Source organism: Mesoplodon mirus, assembly GCF_964341445.2.
Source record: "Mesoplodon mirus genome assembly, chromosome: 8".
Classification (NCBI taxonomy): Eukaryota; Metazoa; Chordata; class Mammalia; order Artiodactyla; family Ziphiidae; genus Mesoplodon; species Mesoplodon mirus.
Window position 1 is genome coordinate 57,257,619 of NC_138984.1, and position 24,098 is coordinate 57,281,716.

At 35.6% G+C, this 24,098-nt stretch overlaps 1 long non-coding RNA gene across 1 annotated transcript in view; it reads right to left on the reverse strand.

Annotated features, from left to right (window-relative positions):
- Window positions 1-24,098, reverse strand: part of LOC309809589 — a 380,658-nt gene that overhangs the window by 318,724 nt on the left and 37,836 nt on the right. Inside the window, exon 2 of the long non-coding RNA XR_014294876.1 lies at window positions 18,724-18,860. This is a non-coding gene — a long non-coding RNA (uncharacterized lncRNA). The remainder of the gene's footprint in view (window positions 1-18,723; window positions 18,861-24,098) is intronic.

Sequence of the window (24,098 nt, forward strand, 5' to 3'; positions counted from 1 at the left end):
TATTATATATAAACATTAAAATACTTATTGCAGGGCTTCCCTTGTGGCACAGTGGTTGAGAGTCCGCCTGCCGATGCAGGGGACGCGGGTTTGTGCCCCGGTCCAGGAAGATCCCACGTGCCGCGGAGCGGCTGGGCCCGTAAGCCATGGCCGCTGGGCCTGTGCGTCCAGAGCCTGTGCTCCACAACGGGAGAGGCCAAAGCAGTGAGTGGCCCGCGTACCACAAAAAAAAAAAAAAAAACTATTGCAATTGCAGTCAAGCCTTTAAAAAGAATCAAATTTTTAATCTGTTTCTGCTTTAAATAGGTAAGTTTAATCAATTATATATGGGTTGCAATGTAAATTTTTTATTTTAAAATATCTTTTGGGACTGATTTATGTCAGAAAAGATTTTTTGCTATCTCTGCCTTAAATGTTTCCCACATATAAATTAATGAATTTGATTCATACTGACCAAGCTTTTCGTAGGTATATGGCATATCCATTGCTGGAATATTAAGCCTTATTAAGTCTACCTCTTAAAATAGGAAATGACATTGACGACTGCTTATAAATTATGAGTCTAATTCATTTGAGAGGCCGATAAAAATTTTAGAAACTCCTTAAAAAGTAAATACTAGATCTACTTTGTGCATGCACATGTGAGTGTTTGTGTGTCCAGTTTTAAGGATCCTTCTATGCTTGGATAAGTTTGCACAGAACCAGGAGTTAACAATGCAGTTAGCTATGGAGCTGCCCTGAGCAAGTCATTTGATCATTATTGACATCATCTAGAAAATGAGGGAGTGAGTTACTAAGTTTCCTTTGGACTCCAAAATTCCATGAACCTATGTACTTTAAGGCAGAGTTTTTCCAATTATAGTATACTTCAGAATCAATGAGAAGGCTTATTAAAATATCAATTGCTGGGCCCCACTCCAGAATTATGGATTCAGTAGTTCTGGAGATGGGCCATGAATCTGCATTTCTGACAAGTTCCAAGGTGATGCTGATATAGATCTGGGGACAGTGTTTTGGGAACCAATATGCTGAAGATCGACTAAAGTGTTAGTTTACCAACACACCAGAGTTTCACAATCGTGAAGTTAATGGAAGGTAAAGTTATCTGATTTCAACAAGTAGATAAGGGACAGCTCTTCACTAAATTTAGTGCCCTCCCCCCACTTAATGAGCAATATTTACAAACTAAATATATCTTCAAAAGTATCTCCTACATATAAGAGATCTTATAGTGTAATTGCAGACTCACCTATTATTCTTAATACCCCAGTAGAAAATGATATTTAATTAAAGATAAAAATAAAGATAGGTAGATAGGTGTGTAGGTAAAGAAGTGACAACATTCTTCACGTTGCCACTGAATATACTACGGTCCCTAAAGAAATTTTAATTTTATTTAAGATACAATAAAAAAAATTAGAGTTAAGTGCCTCTCCATTACTGCACTTCAGGTTACCTGTTGGGACACTCACACAAGTAGTTACCTGTGCTAAAATGGTACCACAGCTGGTTATCAACTTGCATTTTAAAGCAATAAGTTAACAAAATTGTATTATGTTTATTGTCATCAAATATAACAGGCAACATTAATCTTCTAGAATTTAATTTTACTTCAATTTTAATTCTATTCTCCATTGCCATAGGGATTTACAAAAATTTTTTCACACTTGACTTTATAGTTTACTCATAAAAAAATGATATGTTGCTGTACTAATTTTCTAGTTGATAGTTCTAGTATCACCCTCTTATTTTTCAACATTTTACATGTAATAAAAGTTCTAGGCTACTAAATTTTGACTTAGTTTAGAAAAAACATGATGCCTCAAATATTTCCCTAACAAGATAATCAATTCAACTAGTAACACTACCACCATAAACAAAAATACTTTCCAGTTATATGCCAATATCTTATTAGAAATAATGACATTACTTAATCTAAATTTAACACTGATTAATTTTGAATGTGGTATTACAGTAGCTTGGTTGCTTTAGGGACAAGACTAATTGCAGAAAAAACTGAATTCTAACAGGATGAGAACTGGGTTTTACATTCATAACAATTCTGTTTCAAGAAGCTCTTTCATTTCATCTCATAAAATTTTATGTAGCATGTACATTGTACCAGTCCTTGAAAAGAGAAAGTTAGTTCTAGTATCTTGAATTAAAAAAAATTACAATATAGTAAGTAAAAGACAAAGACAAAGAAACTATTAGAATTTGATGATAACATGTAGCAACAAACATGCTTATAGTAGAAGAATATCTCAGAAATGGATTAATGTCTGGGCGTGGGAATGGCATGTTTCACAAAAAGATTGATAGTTGATTGTGTTTTAAGTAACTTTTTGTTTGTTGGTTTGTTTAAGGTTTGACAAGAGTCATAGCAAGGACTCTTCCATGGAGAGAAAATAGATGCACATGGTCATGGAAAGCATGCATGTTCAGGGAACTACAATTTTGTGATGATAGAGGGTGTAATAAGACATGAATGTCAAGAGGGAGGCAGGAATCATGTCAGGAAGGGCCTCTTCTGCCTTGTTTGGGAGATTTATGAAAAGGGATCTCACGAAAGAGTTTGAAGCAGGTGAGTTTGAAACAGGCCAGTTAAAAAGATAACAATATATAGAATAAACAAAAGGGCGATGAGTCTGTGGATAAAGCAATTAAGTAGGCTCTTCAGAAAACTACTTGAAAAACAATAAGCATTTGATCTAAAAAAATGAGAAATAGAATAAAGATTTCCAAAATACTAAGAAAATTAGTGGCTGATCAGATAATGGTGGGCAAAGAGTCACAGTAGTCTATGATGAATCCCAGATATTTTCCTTAGATGACCAGGACAATGTTGATGCCAGTGTCTCAGGATACTGGTAGAGGAATGGATTAGAGAGAGTTTATTCTTATGTAACTGGCTATATTGAACCTAGGGGCCAGTTTAATATTGAACTAGAAGTATTTAATAAAAAAGTGGACATATAGGTAGGATCATTGGAGGGGTTGGGGTCAAAGATCAATATATGATATTGATCACAATACAGTAAATAAAGCATGAATGTGTGCACAGTAATAGATTAACATGAGAAGATGGGCAAGAACGGAACCCTGAGAACAACAACATATAAGGGCAGGATTATAGGTGCCTCAAAAGAAAAGGAGGAGCATTCAGAAAGGAATCAGGAAAGCCTAAAAAAAAAAAAGCCAGGATGGAAAATTTTTGAAAAAAAAATCTTTTCTTTCACTCATCTATTAATTCAGCATATATTGAATACATATTTACTGTATGTCCCATTACTCTCCTGGGGTTATAGTGGTATACAACGTAATCATGATTCTAACCATCATGGAGACTGCTGTTCAATGGGAAGGAATAACAGTTAAGAAAAAAAAAAAGTAGTAATAATAAAGCACAAGGCGTAATGTGAGCTCACAGGTTAAATTCCTGACCTACCTTGTGGGAGATCAGAAAGGTTTTCCGGAGAACATAACTTTTAAGTCAAAACCTTAAAGGCTGACTAATGAGTAACCCAACAATAAGGACAGGAAGTGTACTACAAGCAGACTGAGCAGCAGGTGTGAAAGCCCAGAGGTGAGGGAGATCGTAGCATGTTTAAGAATCTAAAAATTTGTATGACTGGAAAGTAGAATGGCTGAAATGGGATTGAAGCTCTCATCTTACTTGATTTGTAAGGAATAATTGATGCTGGTGACCATTTTCTCCTTGAAACACTATCCTTCTTAGCTTCTCTGATATCACACTCTGCATTTTTCTTCTGACTCTCTGCACTCTTACTGTCAATCATTTTTTATCATGTCACCCTCCTTTATAAAGCCTTTAAATCAGTCTTCACTGTATACCACCTATCCGCATAATCTCACCTACTCCCATAGCTTTCATTGGCATCGCCATCACCATTATACAACCCTCCTGTATGCTTTTCTCTAGTCCAGATTTCTCTTCAGAACTCCAGACACAATCGTCCAACTGCCAACTTGGCATCTCCCTTTAGATAGTTATCATCTCAAATTGAACATATACAAAATGAAACTGATCTTTTGTGCCAAATCTCGCTTATAGCCACTACTCTTCATCTTAGGACAGGTTCAGCCATTCAAACAGACATGCATCACAGATATACGGCAGACATTCTTGAGCTCACCACTTTCCTTAACTTATATCCAAGACTGTAAGAGTAATTTATAATAAAAGTAGTTTGAAGTATCTGTCCTTCTGTTTTTCTTTTCTCCCACTTCAAGCAAGGCTTTTTATTCCATCCCTCAAGAATGTTTATTCCAAGACTGAAAGCAGTCTTTTATTTAAGATGATGGTTCTTTCTGTCTTTGATAACAGCTTAATTGTGGTTTCAGACTAAAGAGAGGTCAGCGCTTTGAGGTAAAAGAAAGCACTACCAAGGATGTGAACTCTGAGAGTAGATGTCCTAGGAAGGAGGTGGGAATTTAAGTAAGGTACAAAAACAAGAAGTGGAACTCTGGGATTGTACAATAATAATAGAAAATAAGCTTTGCAAATTAAGATTAGAGGTAGCTCTAAACACATGTGTTTGGTATGATTCTTAGTCTACAAATGTAACCATGAACCAGAAGTAGCCTCTCTGTATTCCATACCCCCTCACACATACACACACAGCCACGCAATAACAGCTTACCTCAGTATGTTGTAGCTCCCATGATGGGGAAAGGGATTCTAATCTCCAGTCTTTTGCCATCAATTCTCACATCCTCACTGCACTCAATTTTCTCAACTGATTTTCAAGGTTCTATAAAATTGGGCTAGAATACTTGTAGGCACCTGCAACGTGCCAACAAATGAGTGTCTTATTCTAGAAACACACTTGAAAATATCACCTATTATAGAGAGTGATGGTGGTTTTGTTTTCATTTTGTGAGACTCCTCTGAAAGATAAATAGTCCTAGATATCCTAGATGAATACATTTGCTTATGGTGTATAAGAGGAGTTACTTAATGGAAGGGAAGCTATGTTATAAAAATATTTTTCTCCTCTAATTTGAAGGCCCATATATAATCAGTCTTGAAATATTTATATCCCCCTAGTAACTGAGTGACCCAACCATCTGTCACTGAACACAGTCTTGATATAATAATAGGCTGATGCTGATACAGGAGAACTTCTAAGTTTAAAAGTCCTTTAACTGATGTATTATGTCTACTTGAGAGTTTTGGGAAACTAGAACTCTGATCACATGCTATATATCTTTTCCTTCTTTTTTTTTCTACTTGTATTTAAGTTTCAACAGCTCAGACCTAGAATCAAGGTCAAACCTTGATAATTTCTGTCACTATCTTTGTGACCTAGAGTAAATCACCTAATTATGTGAACTTCATTTTTCTTTTTCCATTAAGTTGTAGATGATCTCAGGGACCTCTCTAATTTTCACCATTTTATGATGTAGTATATATATGTATATATAAATAAATATATATATATATATATATTTCTAATTGCTTCACTTTTTGTATGTTTGAAGAGTAAGGTCCATCAAAGAAAAATCAATTAAATATGTTTGAGACAAGGATCATATAAGTATTTACTTTTTCCTCATATATGTAAGAATATTTATGACTAGGGGCAGGCAGGCTTGCTTTTTCAAACATCTGTGTCATTACTGTTCTGGTTATCTATTGCTGCATTACAAAATATTCCAAAATTAGAAGCTTAGAACAACGATCATGTCTTTTTCTCAGTTGTCCATAAGCTGGGCAGTGCTTATCAGTGTTCTTTGTGGCAGTAGCCAGGGCAACTTGACTGAGACTATTTGATCTACTTCCAAGACTTCTCCCCCCATAGAGGGCAAAATGGTACTGCTGTTGATTGACAGTCAGACTATCAGTTGGAAGCTTTGATTCTTCACCATGTAGGGTCACTCCAGGAACTGCTTGGGCTTCCTCACAACATGGTCACTAAATTCTAAGTGTAAGTATTCCAAAGGGAACAATTTGGGAAGTCAGCATTTCAAGAGGCTCAGGCAGAAGCTTCATGTCTTCTTGTGATCTGGCATCAAAAGTCCAAGAAAGTCACTTGCACTGCATTCTTTTGGTGAATCAAGTCATAAAACCAGCCAAATTCAATGGAGGAGTCCAACTACTCTAAATAAGAAAAATAATAACGTCTGTGCTTATCTTTAATTTACTGCAGACTGTCTCCCTCAAGACACTTTATTAAGAACTGCTAACTAAGGCCTCTACCTTTTCCTTCAGTTACATTTTCCATCTAAGGTGGAGTTAATGATGATTTGATTAGGTTTATATAATTTCCTGTTTCCACTGTAATGAGATAGACATAAAAATCATTAATTATAATTTGAAATGCTGAATTTAAAAGTAGAATGAGATATATACAAAGAGCTGTGGAAACACAGGAAAGGCGTTCACCAACCTTGAAGCTACAGAAGGCTTCAGAGAGGAAGTAACAATGAACTAATTCTTTAATTAACTAATTAAGAATTAACTAATTCTTTAACGATTCAGAGTATGCTGCCAGATTCATCATATACCCATGCACAGGTGTATACTATGAACCACATACAGCTGCACTGGGAAGATCCTGAGTTGTCATGTGGGAAAGGGCAAAATTTATTCTAGGCACTCAGAACAGTATTTTCAAGGGCATGCAATTATTAAAAAAATTAGTTGGGTTCAGAGAAATGTGAGAATTTTAGTATGGCTACACAATATCAAACAGATTAATTTAGGATTATGAGGTCCTGAGATGCTACCTGAAGCACTGTAGCAAAAATTTTTTAATGTTAATGTATTTTAACTAATTAATTTGTTTTTAATTTTCTCCTTGACTTTCACCCATTCAATCAGGTATTAAGGATGGAGATTTATTGCCTCCAAGAAAGTTTACAACAAGGTAGAAAGCAGAAGTAGTCGGGTTTGAGAAAAAAAGAAGTTTCTTTTCTTTGGAGCAGAATAATATGCACTAAGTAAGGTAAGTCTAGAAGAAGGTGCAGAGAAAGAAACTAATCATTTAAGTGCTTGTTTGTTACTCTATAGTAATCTTCAAAAAATGGCATATAAGAACAGCCCATTTATTTTCACCTATATTATTCATTAGTCTTGTTTTTACACAGACTCAAGCCCAGAGAGAAGGATAAATTATATTACACCAATTTTCTCCACTTCTACTCAGCTTATGGAAATGCAGCAGGTTCTGCTGTGTACTTTAACTAAAATACTCCTGCTGAGAAAGGCACTTCCCAGACAGGGATTTCATCTTTCATGCAGACCACCAACACTCTGTATAAATAATGCATACGTTACTCCTGCCTGGATAGGGCCATGCTTCACCTATAAGGATGTCTCTCCAGGAAGCCATTGTCGCTTCACTTGTAGTCATGCTCTTCTAATTTTTGAAAAGGTTATCACAGTTTTATCTTTAATAGCCACTTGATCATTGCAGAGATTAACAAGTCATGTTGGAGACATTAGTCAAGAAAGCCTCGGAGTACATCTTGAGGTCTTTACATCCCCCAGACTGTGCAACAGCACATTGATGGGTATTTTCATGCTGCTATCTCTAAATTACACGGAGGAATTGAAAGGGTATGTTTATTAGATATGAGCCCATTGGTTTTTTTTTTTTTTTTTTTTTCTTTTTGCGGTATGCAGGCCTCTCACTGTTGTGGCCTCTCCCAATGCGGAGCACAGGCTCCGGATGCGCAGGCTCCGGATGCGCAGGCCCAGCGGCCATGGCTCACGGGCCCAGCCGCTCCGCGGCATATGGGATCCTCCCAGATCGGGGCACGAACCCGTATCCCCTGCATCGGCAGGCGGACTCTCAACCACTGCGCCACCAGGGAGGCCCAGCCCATTGGTTTTTAATCAAATTTAGAGAGCTGCGAACAGAGCTCTCCACCAATCTTTATCTTCCAATGACAGTAATGAATTTATCATTCTCCCTGTGACATTACTCATAGGAAAGTCACACCGTTTTCTATTAGGTCCCCTGAAGGCTCTGTGATGAACTAGGGAACCAGTAGCAAAGTGAGAGCTCCCGAATTAATGTCTGATTGCAATTTAAGCAAAATTATTCTAGAATTAGGATAAGCTATATAACGGATATTTTAGAGGTCCTTCCAGATAGCTGGTATTACAATAAATAAAATACAGTGGAAGAAATAATAAACTGCACCACTGAAATGCCCACCACTCCTTCAAGATTTTCACCTTAATGAAAACTTCCCAGACATTTCTCACTGCCATTGAATTTAAACATGTTCCAATCACCCAGATATACCAAAGATTCAATAATTATTTTATAGAACAGGTTTGGCAAACTGCAACCTAAGGAACAAACCCAGTACTCCACCAGTTGTAAACTGGTTATATTGGAACACAACTCATTCATTTATTTTCTATGGCTGTTTTCATGCTAAAACAACAGAGCTGAATAGTTGCAACAGAGACCAGATGGCCAGTAAATCCTAAAATATTTTTTCTCTGGCCCTTTACAGAAAATGTTTGCTAATTCTTGCAAAGATACTAGTACTGAGAAAGTAATTCTTTCTAGATATGTGAATTTTGAAGGGAATTTAAGTTTAACCCTTCAAATAGTCTAATTTTTTTACAAAGTGAAAACCATCTCTAACATCTTCAAACAGTTGATGTAGATCTTTTTCCGTAATATACATTTTTCTGCCATCTTTAACACAGCGTATTCAAATGATTTAAATTTCACTTGATGATTATTTAAATCTCACTTAATTTGCCACTATAAAGTGCAATACTTATACTGTGTTAGAGATATTAGGCAGAGTACAGGAGTAAATGAGCATTTATCCTAAGAATAAACAGGCACTTGCTTTCAAAAAATAAAGAAATAAAGTCCCCTAATGTTAGCTGGGGTTTTGCTCACTTGCACTTTTTTACACTAAAGGTAAAGTGAAGGACATAGAACTTGCTTTCAACTCTAAGGCTGTATTTCTGCAAAAATGAATTTTATAATGAAAGACTGAAGTAGACTTTTCCCAGGTGGTTTTCTCACCCTTCAGGAAATCATTATCATCACCACTATTTCTATCCCTATCCTTAGATTTGTCATTGGCATCCAAAATATTGCCTGTGAGGTCTACATCACTGGAACAATGAAGATAAGGTAATTCCCTGTCAGTTTGTACCTATTTGCCAATTTTATAAAGTGGGAGGCAGACGTGTTCATTGCCATTAAAAAAAAAATGACAGTACACTTTGCTAAGGACTAAATCTTAGAAAACCCTTACAATTTGATAAGCAATGTTTTATACATATAAAAAGAATGACTTTTCTTCTTTTAAGAACACTACAGGCATATACATAGTAAAAATTATAATGATAAGATGCAGTGAATCTTCTGTATATTGTTCACATGTCTGACAAACTCTTATTTGTAATGATACTTTAGGTATTGAATTATACTCTGATTTATAGGTTAAATAAATGAGGCAAAACTATCAAGGAAGAAAATGGTAAAATAAAAATCCTCTCAGTCATAAATCTTATTTTCACAGAATGAGTTGTACAGTATTCTCTCTATAGGTTGTTAGCTTTGCCAACTCATATGGCTATAAAATAATATTTCACTGATGGAGATATGAGTCTGATAAAATTATTTGTTAATTATAGGTTGTTCAAATATAAAGGGAAGATGTTAACTGTACATGCCTCACACGTATCTGCAAGTAAAATGCTTGTAAACCAAGTGATAGGATGACACCTGGTATATAAATAGCATCAATTAACAGTAGACATTATTATTATTATTTCTGTTGTCAGTGTATCAGAGTGCTGGTGGTAAAGAACAGACAAGTATAGGGCATAATTGAACATTTTTAGGTATGCTTTCATTATGAATTAATTATACATTTTATTTTTTGAGATTATACAGTAATAAAATATTGATAAAAGTAACATCTAAATATTCAAGCAACATGTACATGATTCATTAGTATATGACACACAGATGTCACTGTAATACTTGAATTTTACAAGTATTTAAAAAACTGTTCAAGAATGTTTGCCAAGTGGTGGGGGGAGGGATGGATTGTAAGTTTGAGATTAGCAGATGCAAACTATTATATATAGAATGGATAAACAACACGGTCCTACTGTATGAAAAGAATATATATATATGCATAACTGAATCACTTTGCTATACAGCAGAAACTAACACAACATTGTAAATCAACTATACTTAGTAAAAATAAATTTTAAAAAATAAAATAAAGGACAAAAACTGTTGAAGAGATCAATTACACAAAGAAATATTCTTTATAACATTGATATGCACAGACTTTATATATAGTAACAATAATATTTAAACTTTCATTGATAGCTAAATAAATGACTAGCATTATTGTAAAAGCTTGTATTAACACTTTTAATCCTCTAGTATATATTATCATTATCTCAATTTTTCAGATGACGAAACTAACTGAGACATGAAAAAAGTTAAGCAAATTTCCAAGAACAAAGAGATGATGATTGGGGATCCATAGTTTGAACCCAAGCATTATAGATCTAGACCCATGTTCCCTATGACAGCTCATCATAGTTATTAACTTGATACTTTAAAACTATGCTTATACTGTATACTTATACGCTGGCTCCATCATTAAGACTAATTTTTTTCCAAAGGAATTTTTTATTTAAAAATAATTTCTTGGAGTTAATGTCAGCAAAATGACAGATTGGAAAACTCCAAGCCTTCCTTTTGCCATGGAACCATCAAAATCATCAGAAGTTGGTTGAACTAAGTTTATAGAACCATGGAAAACATGTGCGCATGCTCACAAAAGTCCTGAGAATACCCTAGGCTTTCACCTTGAGCCGATCCATAGGATCACAGCATGCCCAGCTAATCTGTAGAGGACTTCCCTAGCAATAAGCCAGTATTATGACATCAATACCATAAAGTGGAGAAGGGCAGAGCTGTGTAAGACTAGAGTTTTTGAATGTAATTGAAGTTTGTATCAATTCAATTTTAATTGAATTGCAATGACATTTTTTGAAGAAATATAAAAATCCAAGCTAAAATTCTTATGGAATTTCAAGAGACCCTAAATAGACAAAATAATCTTGGAAAAGAACAAAGTTTGAGGATTTATATTTCCTGGTTTCAAAAGTTACTATAATGCTATGATAATCAAAACAATGTGGTATTGATATAAAGACAAAAAACAGACACACAGACCAATGGAATAGAATAGAGAGCCCAGAAATAAATCCTCGCATACACGGTCAGATGATCTTTGACAGGATGCCAAGACTGTTCAATGCAGAAAGTGTAGTCTTTTCCACAAATAGTGTTGGGTAATATGGATATCCACATGCAAAAGTCTGAAATTGGATCATTACCTTACGTCATATACCAAAATTAAATCAGTGGATCAAAGATGTAAACATAAGTGCTAAATCACTTAGAAGAAAAACATAGGAGGCTTCATGACATTGGATTTGGCAATGATTTCTTAGATATGACACAAAAAGCACAGGCAACAGCAACAAAATTAGAAAAACTGGACTTTATCAAAATTAAAAACTTTTCTGCATCAAAGAACACTATCAAGAGGGAGAAAAGACAACCCTTAGAATGAGAGAAAATATTTGCAAATTGAATATCTGAAAAAGGTTAACATCCAGAATATGCAAATAACTTCTACAATTTAGCAAAAATAACAACAGAAAAACAAGTAAACTACCTAGTTGAAAAAATTGGCAAGGAACATGAATAGACATTTCTCTGAAGAAGACAACATTACTAGTCATTAGGGATATGCAAATAACCACAATGAGGTATCACTTCAGACCCATTAGGATGGCTATTATAAAAGAAAGAAAGGAGAGAATGAGATGGAGAGAGAAAGAGAGAAAATAACAATGAGGATATGTAGAAATTTGAATCCTGTGCATTGCTAGTGGGAATGTAAAATGGTGCAGCTGCTGTGGAAAACAGTACAGCAATTTCTCAAAATATTACAGCAGGTATTACCCTATGATCCAACAATTCTACTTCTGGGTATATACACAAAAGAATTTAAAACAGGGACTTGACCAGATATTTGTAAGCAATTTTTATAACAGCATTATTCACAAGAGCCAAAATGTGGAAACAACCCAAATGTTCATTAATAGATGAATGGATAAACAAAATGTACTGAACCATATGGTGGAATATTATTCAGCCATAAAAAGGGATGAAGTACCAATACATGTTACAACATGGATGAATCTTGAAAACATGATGCTAAGTGAAATGTGCCTGACACAAAAGGACATGATTGTATGCTTCCACTTATATGAGGTACCTAGGTAGTCAAATTCATAGAGGCAGAAAGTAGAATAGCAGTTACCAGGAGCTGGGGGGAGGGGAAAATGAAGAATTGTAATTTATGGACATAGAGTTTCAATTTGGGATGATGAATAGTTCTGAAAATGGGTGATGTTTATGATTTCACAATAATGTGAATATACTTAATGCTACTGAATTGTATGCTTAAAAACAATTAAAATGGTAAATTTTATCACAATAAAAGACAAAAACAAAAAAGAAAACTTCCTGATTTGATGTGCTAGACAACATGACCAATGATTTGTTATCAATTAGTCATATGTTTGAAATTGACAAAAAGGTTACAGTACCCAGTAAGTTCCCATCTTACTGGGTGTGCAGATGTTCATTTAGCTTTAAAGAATACAAAGCAGGAAATAACATTCAGCCAAAGAGAAGCTGAATGGGAGATCTCACATCTTAGTGTAGCTTCCTTCCATGCTCTTCCACTGCAGAGGACATGCTTAGTGGTAAGACATGAATTTTAGACAAGTGAGCCCCCCTTCAACACAGAGTGCACATCCTCTCCTTCTGTGTTTATTCACCTTCTATATCCCACATAAGAATGTGCACCAAGTAACATGTTCCCAGTGTAACTCATCAATCAAGGGTTTCACTAAATCTGCTGATGATGTTCTCCATTAGCCCTACTCACTTGTCTGGGAAACAGTATTACAAGAAGATAAATCCAGGTTCATTTTTTCAAATGTCTCTGTGTTTGGGGTACGATTTCATGCCAGCTGCTCACCCTTTACCTACAGATGCTATTCCAGATGTTTGACTCTGCCATAGGTTAGATCCTCCAATTACGGAGCTAAACATAAAGCCCATCGAATAGAATTTAGCACTTGGTTTTGTAACGACATTTTAAATAGCTTTTGCTTGTCAGCAACAAAATGAGTCAAATCAGCCATAGCTAGGCACCAGATAGAGGAAAGCCACACAAAATGGGCAGGTGCTCTGTGACAGAACTAGCTGCAAGCCATGGGTGGGTTCCAGACAGGTAAACCAAAAAGCTGCAAGATGGGAAGACAGGAAGGCACCACAGCAGGCGACAGACACCTGTACAAGCAGATAGACCTTTTGAGTCAAAAGTTTAGGTAGGGAGCTGGCAGGATGACAGGATGTGGCAATGAGAGATTGACCACAGGTAGTTTGAGAAGCTTGAACACTAGTTATCAGGTAGGAGTTAGTAGTGCTCATATCAGGGGTCTGGGTTTCTGAAGAAGGTTCTGGGAAGACTAACATGTACAGGGCACAGTCCTTGCCTCAGAAGGACAGTTTATTAATGCTAGAACTCTTATTAGACTATCCACAGATAAAAGGACAAATCAGGATACCAATTCCTAGAATTGAGGCCCAAATCAAGATAAAGAACATCAGTAAGACAGTTAATGCTTAGTAGATAAGCTGATGACTTGTACTTTAAATTCTCCTCAACATGATGGAAATTTGTCCTTGCACTAAGAAGGGGCTCTTAAAAATGAGGGTTACACATTCCAAGTGTGGTAATGATCCAGACCTTCTATTTGTGTGGAGCAACCTCCATCATTGTTATCATGTTGTTGATATTTAACTTCTCCTCTATGTTAAGAGTCACTCACGGAGCTAACTGGCTGTTCAGGAGGACCTAACTAACACTGGCTGATTCTTAAGTGAACTCAAAGAGAAAGGATGTACATGTTGGCAAGAGCAGGAAAATGTACACTTTCATACACTTCTTATCATAGAATTAATTGATACAAGATTTTCATAGGGCAGTTCAGCAGTAACTATCAATGTTAAAATCACTATTTAATCTAGAAATTTCACACCCAAGCATCTTTCCTGAAGATTGTACAAAGATACAAGTCTAGGGGAAATAATTGAAAATTTATTTGTTAAAACCAAAAATTAGAGGCCCTACATCATGTAGCTGTGATGATAATATTAATATTTATAATACTTATAAAGTGCACAGAATAAAGTCAGCACATAGTGAATGCTGGTTGAATAAAATACACATATCCTTAAAAAGCAGAATGGTTATTATAATATTGCCTTATTTAAATAATGGTATATATGATGCTCTTAAAAATAATGAAGCATATATTTCATAAAGATGTCATTGAGTACAAAAGTAGTTTATAAAACCATGTATGGTATGATTACATTTTTATAAATATATGTACATGAAATATGTAATAGAATATGTAATAGACATACAAATATAAAGCATTTTTGTTAATTATTTTTATCAAATGTCACACATTTGGGTATTATGTTGAGAAAATTATTAATCAATTTTGAGATAGGAACAAAGAATAAAATTCCTAGCATTGCTTTTATTTCTCTGAAGGGCTAAGAGGAAAAGACTATGTATGCTTAGCATATAATTCATAGGTACCATGGTACTAGATAAGTCTCACTGAGCCTCAGGAGAACCAGAAACCTTAGAGCTCTAAGAGTGGCACAGTAACTGGAGAGAGTCTATGAGGTTGTTGAGGACATTATTTAAATCAAAGCATTTACCACCATCTCCCAAAGAAGCTAACAACAAAAGGCTCAAGGTTTCTGAAGACATTCCTATTTTCTTAGTCAAAGAAAAGCACAAAACAAAGAATTTCCCAGATGAGAAAGACCAGAGGTCGGGTTGACACTGGGAAAGTGTTTGTGCGAGTACTGGAGATTGAGGAGTGCTCAGAAATTCTTTTTAATTTCCTTATTTATTAAGGTTTTTTGTTGAAGCCCTGACTCTACAAAGGAAATTTCCTTTATGTAAAGTAAAAGTCAATTTTCCAATTTTAGACGTTTTCCCTGAAACCTAATTTTGACTATTCTTTTTCATCTCACATCTCTTTCTAACTCTGTGTTACTTCCTCACTGTGTTATGTAAAACTTAAATTGATTGCCTCATGTTTTCTTATACTGAAAACTCCTTGGAGTAGTGACTGTAAATTATATTTCACATCTTCATCATAGTTTATAAGGACAGCATTTTGCATATTATGGGTTTTCTGTAAATCATAACTAAATGTGTAAATAAAATTCAGCTTTAATGTGATTAAACAGCAGTGATAAAGGTCCAGTCCTAGTGATGGGTGGCATGATAATTATTTTTATTATTTTTTACTGTAATACTCACCAGAATTTTAATGCAATTAGAAATCTAATTATTTATAACTGAAATGCCTGTTGTCCATTAACATACTCATCTGAATATATTTAGATTTCCCCAGTGTGTTGTTTTTACTCTCACAATTTAGGCCTAGAAAAACTTTATAAGGTGCAATTAATTTTCCTACCCTAGGGTGCTAAAGTCTCTTTTGTACATGAAGTTTGTATGCCTAGAAACTTCAAAGCTTTGCTACCCAATTCTGAGCTTTTGAAAAAAGTAGTACATTTAGTTTCAAACTTTCTCCTGTTTATTTCTACTAGAGAGCTATTACAACTTCTTACAAATGGCAGAAAACTATAACCACCATTAAATATTGAGAAAAAGTTTTACTGCAATTAAGTAAAATTGAAGTATATCTTTTTTAAAAGCCTCAAATATTAATGAGACAGACTTAAAATTCAGTTCAGGTAATGATCAGAGTCAAAGTAATGATCAGAGTCAAAGTAATGTTAAGTGCTAAGAGCTTTATGCAAATATCTGGCCTTTAGAAATGAATGAAAACCATAAATGAGGAATAAATAGTTTTAACTCCACTTACACATTCTCTTTTAACAAGGTGACATAATTTGTATTATTGTTTTAGAATTCACTTCTTAATAGTAGATATCTAGCAGCTCATACTTTCACTTCTCATTACACTTTGTTACCCACTCCAATTGCTTCACGATTCAGTGTCTTCCGCAAAAATCACTCCTCAGAAGTCACAATGAGTCTAAGGTAATTGTATCTAATGGTTCCACAATGATCTGAGTTATATCTCCAAGACAATTTTGCTCTTTGATGCCAGCTTTCAATAACATTTCCTTGGCTTTTAACTGCAGTAGTTTTTAAGAAGTTGTATTTTTCCCACAAGATCTAATGACCTCTAAGTCCACTTATGCAACAAATATTTCTAACTTTTGTTTAACAGCTTCGAACAATGGGAAAGATTCTTCAGAAAAAGAAATCAATGGCAAAAACAAAAAAACTTAGTGAGGCTTATTCTGAAAATTCTGGTTCTCATTGTGGATATAATCTTGGTAATATTTGGAAATGTTAAAATGGGAGATAAGACTGCCTTTTCAACTGAGTCCCCCTTTTATTTTATTCCTATTCCCCATCTCCCAGTGTTGTAGTTTATCTTTCATATCCACTTGTGTATGTGACTCACTGACCTATAACTAGTTAATCCTAAGTGAGTGATTACTGTGTCATCTTTGCTTTGACCCTGTTGTTATAACTTCTAAGACAGGTCAGTTACCACCCAATTCTATCTTAAACTGGTCACTCTCTATTAATTTTCTAACTGAAATAAAATACAGAGATGTTTTAATTCTCATCAGGTCCTTTTATAGCTTAGTTACATGTTAATGTTGGACAATATAAGTCATTATTCTGAACTAGTTTTTTTTTAATTTTGTATATGATGTTTATTAACAACAAATATAGTTTCTACCACCATGTATGTTGGATACTCGTAGAAGTGGATCCAGATTTTCTGGGACTTGAAGCTTAAATAAGTATGGGGTATTATTAAAGTAAAAGAACAAAAAATATAAATAAAAAGTAAATATAAATGTGAGGGTTATTTTGAGTGGATAAGAAAATATAATAAAAAACAAATATACAAAAACTATGATTTATTGCAAGCATAAAATCCAGAAAATAATTATTTGTCTCTAACATACTTCTAGGATTCATTTTTCTACATTTTTTTTTTTTTTTTTTTGCTGTAAATCTTTGGTTGCCTTTGGATGGGACAATCATATTACAATATCTTTTTTCTGAGGAGACTATAAATGTAGTTCAACCTTTCCTCTAGAGTACCTGATAGAATTTATTATTATTATCATTAGTTGGGATGCATCAAATCCCCATACAGACTTACTTTGTGCTTATAATAATACTATAGATTTTGGCTCACAAACTCATGAATTGTGATAAGTTCTACTGTGTATGATTTCCTATCAAAAATAAAAGTAATGCATTGTGTATTTAAAATTATGTGTGCATTAAAATTACATATTCCTGACAGAACTTAGGCTCTTAGTTGGCATCTTTAAGAACCTTATCCTTTGCTTACAATTTTATGCATTTGATAATAAGAAAAAATGTCTACATAGTAGCTTATGGTTCCATACATTTCAGATCTTATTTCATCTCTACTTCCCACAGAGTTCCAGTTATGTCTGCTACTGTTGAATGTTATCAGATTGCTAATGACTCCAAGCCCTACACTTCTGGGTCTTGACTGGAAGGAGTCCTCACAGTGGAAGGTAGGTATATTCCTGGAAGCCAAGGCTACTCTTAGACAGCTGCACACCGCACAAATATATCTCACTCAACCCAAACTAAAAGTATTCTCAATTCAACATCCCTTAATTGAATCTTAAACACGCCTATAGACCCAAGTAACATTGTAGAAGTTATAGTAGACAGAGAAGTGGACTTAACTGATTGGAGCAAAAATATCTTAATTTTGAAAATTTGGCAAACACATATAACCACGAGAGCCCAGTTCTATGGCCCATTCCAGTATGCTGAAAGTGATATACTGTATACAAGTGAGTTTTATTTTAAATTACCTCTGAGTATACAAAATATTTTAAGAAGTTGTTTGGCCATTTCACATGATATCTCATTTTATTGTCTCAATCAATCCTGAAATTTTGGAAGTATTCCTATTTTACAAGTAATAAATTAAAGACTCAGTTAAGTTACATGAGCCCCAAGATTCTACAAGTGGTAGATGGCTAAAGCAGAATTTAATTCAGGTCTATATTTTTCTAAAGCCCATATTAGGCTCTTTATAGAGGTTAGTCACAGACATTAGTGGACAAAGTAGCTGATGTTTCATAAAAAGCAAATTTCTGAGCTTCATTCCAAGGATCTTAGGTTATTTTGATGTAGGTGGAATGAGGAGAGCTCACTGAGAAACTCTTGTTTTGCATCATGCTGCTCTGATATCTTCTAATTCCTTAATCTTTATTAAAATTAATTATGAACCAAGCATTCACATTTCTAGTTGGAAACTGTCACTGGTAACCTTGATCAGACGTAAAAATCCTTGATCAGAACTTGTTTCATCCATGGAAAAAAATATAATTTCGAAGACAGCCCAAGAAGAATCTTGATTCAGGCATTTTTAATATATATCTCCTTGTTTGTAAGCAATCTTAATGTCATTATCAGGTCTATATATACATATAATTAAGTTAGCCTTAAAACATCTTCACGTACCTTTAGCCTTTATCCATATAAATAGTCTCCATCTTGATCCACGAAGCAAGTCTTCAGTTATTTCTAAGTCCTACGGCCAACAAGAGAGGAGAAGCTGACTCCAGACAGTAGGCTTCCTTTCAGTCAGGGAGTTGATTCTGGAAGAAAGCAGTAGAAGGAAAATTGCAGGAAGATAAGCCAATGAGATGAAAGGGCTTTGTAGCTACATGAATGAGAAAAGCTGGGAGACGGACACAGGTGAAATTCATACTAGGGAAGCTGCATTTAGCATAAGGTTTTTTTTTTTAATCTGCACAGTATTTACAGCTCAGTCACATTGCAAATACCTCTGTGCTCACTGCTTACGTTTATTTTTAATTGGGCAGGAGGCAATCTGGACTAGATATAGGCATATTTGCTTGAGAGTGGAAAGCTATAGAAACACTTCTGCCCCAACTGGCCATGTGTTTTCTGACATAGATGAAAGCAGCCTATGTAATCCATCTAAAGAAACTTTCCCTTTTGTAAGACCAAGCACTCATTCACACACATTATTTTCTTGAAATGTATTTTTATTACATTACAACTTTTTCACCATTATTAAAAACACTTATTAAGTTTTTCTATTCAAAGTAATATGTTGGCAGATGTATTTCTTGTCCTCCAGGCAGATTTAGCAATTGATTAAAACTATATGACTTTACATCTGTCTCTTTTCTTCAATTATACTGATGGCCATTTTGCATACAGTCAAATATAAACTCTTAACAAACCAGATCAGAGGGCCTGTATACCATCTTTCTATATCTGGTGGGTTTTACCAATAGCACACAGTGAGTCAAGAAATAATGAAGCTTTTCTGTAATAGTATACTGTAATTCTGTATGGCTCCCACTGAGGTTTTATATGCCTAGTTAATCCAAAGCAAGGATGACCCCAGTGCAGAATATTAAAAAAAAAAAAAAAAAAAAATCACAGAAAATTTATTGGACCATTTGATCTCCTCTGGATTTTTACAAAATCAGCTATTCGACAAGATAAGATCCTAAATCTACAGACTCAAAGTAGTTACAAACAAAGCCACGCCTCACAAACATATTCTGTAGTTAATATGCTGTACTGATGGCCACACAGCGTTCAATTTTCTATTCCATATTGCCAGATACAAGAGGTTTTGAAAATTCACACAGTCGGTTTTCAAACAACCCCTATTTTTGTCAAGTTTAATTTACAGGAGTAAACTCCAAGCACGGACTAGAATTGATCAACATTCTTTTGGCACCAACTTCAGCAATAAATGTAAAGGCAAACAGCATGCACATATACATCTACAAAGGACAGAAGCACCTGCTCTCCACGTGCAAAAGAGAGTACTTTAAACCCAGGTCAAGGATACAGAATGTGATTTACAACTGACTACATCAATTTAATGCATTTTTTTCCTCAGGAGAGAAGAGACTATAGTGCAGTTAAAATAACAGTTTTTTAGAACTAAACTCTAAAGGTCTCTTTAGCAATGTCTATCATACTGTTCCAAAGTTAATCGAACCATCAACAAATATTTATTGATTAATATTAATAAATTTATTTTTAATATTGTATCAATTTATTATTCATGTACGATGGGCTCTGGGGATATGCAGGGATATGCCATCTCAAAATATGCCACTTTGACAAAAGAATTATTTTGAGCTGAAGGCATTTGAGTTGCTAAAATCTCTTATTTTCCTAAAAGCAGAACCTCCCCAAAGAATTCAGTTGTCATAAATCCCCTCTCCAAAAATTCTATCCTTGGAGATAAGAAGGAAAGAAGTCACCACTAAACTCAAACAAATGTCAAAAAACTATCATAGAGCCTATCTATTTTCCAAGGTCACATTATCTTTCAAAAAATTCATTTTTGTTTCCGTAAGTGCCCTTCCCCCACACTTCTAAGTTATTTGTTCTCACGGAAGTGCCCTCTGCCTGTCCCTTTCCCCAATAAGATAGTATACAAGCTCTCGAATCTCAATGCTCCTTTGACTATTCACTTCTTTTTGTGATGCCCCCATGCATGTAAAATTAAAAATTAATAACTGTATATGCCTTTTCTCCTATTAATCTGTCTGTGGTCGGTTTAATTCATAGTGCCCCCTTCCTCCCCCAACCACTGAACCTAAAAGGGTAGATAAGTTCTTCCTCCCCTACAGTTCATAACTATACTGTATTCTACTAAGAGTGTTCCAGTTAAACATTCCTGAATGATCTTTATATGACTCACATTCTCAGAGCTACCTGGGTGAATAAGGAACAGAAGAACCTGCTATGTAATTGAATTTAAGAACCAAACACACACACACACACACCCTCAGATTTATTAACTACTGTGCCCTTGTATAATTCTCTTAATTTAACAAATTCTCAGTTTTCTCTCTGTAAAGTAAATTATTGCCCAAGATTAATACATTCTTCAAGATGTTAATAGGTACTTTGTAAAATAAATAAATGAATATAGGAGATGAATGGAGTTGTAGTTAAATGCGAGAAACACTGGGGAAATAAAGTTGGATATATTCATTACCATATGATATTTCAGCAACTGAAATATGCTAATATATATTTTGACTCTCTTAGAAATGTTCAGTATCCCAAATCAATCCAAGGAACAATCCATATTGATGGAGCTAAGAGTCCCTTTTAGCTTTTGCCAACTACAAATTGGCACTTGCCATCTACCTCTACAAGGAATAAATCATGAGCCACTTCAGTCTGCTGACCCCTTCAAGACCCCCTGAAAGGAGTTCAGGGCGGAGATCAGGAATGAGGTACTCTGTGCCCTGGGAAAAACTGGCAGAACAGGGCTTCAGATAGATATTTTCAGGAGAAGATTTTATGAGCCCAATTCTTGCATCTCCTCGTATCTAGAAAAGCACTAAAATCATTAATGGTGACATGTGCTCCTTGTGACTGGCAGCAAGCCTCTGCCAAAACGTGTGCTTGACTGCAGGTACCACGCACCCCCCCTTCACTAAAGTCATGTATAACACTGACCCTCCCCTCTACCTCTTTGGGGAAGTTTCTCAGAGCTATCTGAAATGCCATCTCCCAGACTATAGTCTTCATGTTGCCCCAGATAAAACTTAACTCACAACTCTCAGCTTGTGCAATTTTTTTTTCAGTCAACACTTTTAAAATGCATAATTTTATAAAAGTCCAAGTCAGTAACTTAGATTCATGGGAATTTGCTTGGCCTGCTTTATGAAACTAATCTAATCATGCCTCACATCAAGGTGAATACAAGAAAAATGGAATGACCTGAACTGCACTGAAAATATTAACACACTCAAAAGATGCTACATAATTCTTTTGTTTCTTTTAATTAAAATATAAATAAGGGCCTCCCTGGTGGCGCAAGTGGTTGAGAGTCCGCCTGCCGACGCAGGGGATACGGGTTCGTGCCCCGGTCTGGGAGGATCCCATATGCCGCGGAGCGGCTGGGCCCGTGAGCCATGGCCGCTGGGCCTGCGCATCCGGAGCCTGTGCTCCGCAACGGGGGAGGCCACAACAGTGAGAGGCCCGCATACCGCAAAAAGAAAAAAAAAAAAAAAATATATATATATATAAATAAGATTAATTTTTAAATTAACATGTACTACTTTATAACATTCTATCTATGATGAATTATTTCTTAGTTTAAACTCTAACATATAAAGAAGACATACAGTCCAATATTTTTTAACACTTAGTGTAGACAGCTACAACAAAAGACCAATGAAAGCGTCAACCTAACCTGATTTTGCGGTAGAGAACAAACTGTTATCATTGCATTACTCTAATAATTATGATAACAATAATAGTCATTTTATATTAAGCTTTATCAGTTAGATACTGTTAAAAGTTTTGGATGTATTTCAATTTTGAAACCAAATCCCCCTAAAGCTGAGTTCCCCTACCTAGTTTATGATTAACCTCTCTGTCCAAAACTTTATTCCCTTTCTTGTCCAGTCCCTGTTCCTCTCAGGATTGAGAAGTATCAAAGAAAAGGGGGAATTGAAACTGAGCAGGATCCTGTCCCAGGTACAAAAGCCCCTCCATGTCCCCTGTTTCTTGTTTGTAGAAAAAAGGCTTTAGTCTCTTAGGCCTTCCCTGAGTTCCAAAGAGCAGACTCAAGCAGTTACTAATTAGAGAAGTGAAGGAATGCAGACACAAAAGAAAAATAGTGAAGCAAGAAAAGTAATGATAGCTTAAACAGTTCAGTGATAAGGCAGAGTCACAGAACTCCTAATTCCCCCTCAGAGATGTACATAACAATCTGACATATACCTTTGAGTTGTTTTGCAGAAGTTAAGATGCCCACCCAGTGGAGAATGTTGACTACATGCTGACCACAGCACAGCACATAGACCCAAGACTGGTTGGAACCAGAAGGTTGATGATTAAGATTTCCGAAACATCACCCTATTACCTCATCACAAACCAATGAAGAATGTCCATGAGCTGATCATGGACTCTCAGCCCTAAAGTTGCCTGAAATGTCCCCTTGCCTGAAAGTCATCAGGGAGTTGGGTCTTTTGAGCATGAGCTGCCTGTTCTCCTTGCTTTGCACCCTGTAATAAATGCTGCACTTTCCTTCACTACAACCTGGTGTCAGTAGATTGGCTTTGCTGCACATCAGGAGAGCTGACCTGAGTTTGGTTTGGTAACAATCTTAATTCTTACACATGCCCTAAGAGATAGATAAAAATTTTATTCTAATAAAAAGCTAAGTTTTAGAAATGTTAATGTACTATATGGGAGGAAAGAAAACTCTTCCTCTACCTTTCTAATTTCAATGGCTGGGACATCAAAGTGATAAAAATAGATAACAAGAGGAAAAAACAGATTTAAGCACGTGCATACACACAGGAATTCACAAGGAAATGTGATTCAAGGAGAAAGTCAGAATTTGAGGGGTATATATGTTGCAGGAAGGGGACCCTTTCCAGGGCCCGAGAGTGGGCATTGTCTAACACTCGGAAATGAATTGTCTGAGGAGACACACGTGCTGACAAAGCAAGAGACTTTACTGTGAAGGGGCGCCTGGGCAGACAGCAATAGGGCAAGGGAAGCCTGGAGAACTGCTCTGTCACGTGGCTTGCAGTCTCAGGTTTTATGGTAATGGGGTTAGTTTCCGGGTTGTCTCTGGCCAATCATTCTGACTCAGGGTCATTCCTGGTGGTGCGTGCATCGCTCAGACAAGATGGGTTCCAGAGAGATGGATTCTGGGAGGTTGGTAAGACACAGAGGTTGGCACCTCCTCTCTCCTTTTGACCTTTCCCGAATTCTTCCAGTTGGTGGTAGCTTGTTAGTTCCGTGTTCCTTACCAGGATTTCCTGTTGTAAGATAACTCATGCAAGTGGTTACTATCATGGCTGGCA